Here is a 2,383-nt window from a genome sequence, read left to right on the forward strand (position 1 = left end):
TACGCGAACGCAAAAACTTGAAAGTTTTGGTTAAACATGAACAATATATCGTCGCTACCACGTCAAACTATCGAATGTGCGAAAATGCTTTTTCAATTACGATGCCTTGTGCATGCGATTAGAGTCTTCTTAGAAGCACACGATACTGGCTTTAACAAAGTGTCGAATCCCACACTTTTTCCTAATGTCAACAACATTTTTTACAACAATTTATTTGCTCTCCTGAAATGTATACATTTTCACAACCGATAGTTTAACATGGTAAAGCTCGGAATCTCATGCAAATGCAAGTTTTTATTGAGCATCTTCAAACGGAAATGGTTAAGGGTCTTTACGAATCATGAAATTTCCTTTAAAATGGCATTCAATCGTTAGTGCATATTTTGCAGTAAATGCATAGTTTTGCATATATTGCAAAAAATACCTGTTTCTGCATATTTATTGCCAAGAAGCTCCAAAGCTCTCTTAAGAATGAACTAAGAAGATATCTACAAACTGACTGCAGTGTGCAAAGGGTTCTGTCCCGGTGGGGTACATATTGAATTAATTGGATTGCCCTTCAACAGGTTTTGTCGCAGTTGCGATGACCCTAGCTCAAAAGAGACAATCGAACACTTCCTGTGCGAGTGTCCGGCCCTCGAAAGGATGAGGCTTAAAACACTCGGCAAGCCATTGCTGCAGAATGTTTTAGAGTGCAGCTGCCTCTCTCTGTATGACGTACTGAAATAAATTAAAGCCGCCAAATGGCTGTAGGTTGTACGAGTTGATGAATCAAAATGGCAAACTTACTAATAGCTTGTCACCACTTAAACCAATCAAACGTTCATTTGAACCACTATTAAACTGTCAATGTTTCTATTTCCACAAGATTGTGACTGTCTGCTAAAATATAAACTATTTTTATGCATAAATATATATTGTATTTTGAAGTTAATTGTTTTCGTTATTTTCTTGTTAAAATACATTTGTTATTTATTTTTGTACCGGCATGCCGCGGCAATAAAGAATTAGGAAAATATTTTTAATAGCATATATTACTTGTTGATAGCGCATACTTTTGAATTTTTAATACATATTATATGCGCATATTTCCGATTTTTTAGGGCGGGATTCACAGTGCTTAGTTAAACGATTGTTAACTTAACCACCAACAAGAGTTTAACTTTGAATTTATATTCAGTCACATAGTTCACTATGAAAATTCATATCGCCTGAAAATATACAAATTCTAAATATCAATACTTTTCTATTCAAATTTTAAATTCGTTCCACAAAAAAAAACTCAATTTCACAAGAGATTAACTATGGGGGCATGCTGGTTTAAACTTTTGTTAACTGAGCGTTGTGTATATTAAAATCAATAGTTAAACTTTTTTCAGTGGTTAACTGTGAATTTGGCCCTTAGTGCTTTAGATTCCGAGTCCTAGTTATGACATACTATTATTAACACACATATGTGTATAAATATAAGTGTAAATATGATCTCTTATTTTTTACTTTTTGTAAAAATTACTGCAACTGCAATGTGAATGAATTTCAGTTCCTTAATTTTTGATTTAGTTACTTTGTAATTAGCTTTTTAAATTGTTTGTTAGCATATTAATATTAATGGTGATAATAATATCACGAAATATCCCGGGATCACCAATTTAAGATCCCGAAATCCCGGGATTCACAAAATGGTCCGGGATTGCAAGCCTTAATGCGTATCTCTTTGATTGGGTAGGGACCTGTAGGTAGCCATTAGGATAGACCGTAAAAACGTTAGTTACTTTTGTTAAAGTTGAAGAAGTGGTTTTTATATACAGTGACGCAAACAAGTTAAACTTGTTTTGCTATTTTTCTGTCAAAATATTGTCTAAGCTTTAAAAACCATATAAATCAAAGTTTCAAACTTTATAAAAAATTTAAGAAAATTCAACAAATTTTTATCAACATTTCAACTTTTTAATCTGTATCATAAAATATTTTTGGGTATGCAGTTTTATAGCCCATACAGTTTATTATTTATTATTATTCATTATTTATTATTTCATATCCAACACAACAACCATCGGCTATATTTCAGCATTGGATACACATTAAGATAACAAAATATTTTAAATCTAAAACTTATTTCTAAAGCGAGTACATTTAAAATAAATAAGAGAAAATCAAAATTAAAAGTGAGAGTTAAGTTAGGTTTACAATCGATGATAAAAGGAAAAAAGAAAAGAAGACAAGAGGCAGAAATTAATACTGATTAATTGGTGAAATGTTTCCGAAGCTCGTTTTTAAAATGCAATGAAACTTCGATGTTCTTCAACTTGTGTTGGAGACTGTTCCAAAGACGAATAGCGAATACAAAAAATTGGCGTTCAGATATTGTAGAATTAAATCTAGC

Source organism: Rhagoletis pomonella, unplaced genomic scaffold (genome assembly GCF_013731165.1).
Source record: "Rhagoletis pomonella isolate Grant_MI unplaced genomic scaffold, Rhpom_1.0 Rhpom_scaffold_00007, whole genome shotgun sequence".
NCBI classification, from domain to species: Eukaryota; Metazoa; Arthropoda; class Insecta; order Diptera; family Tephritidae; genus Rhagoletis; species Rhagoletis pomonella.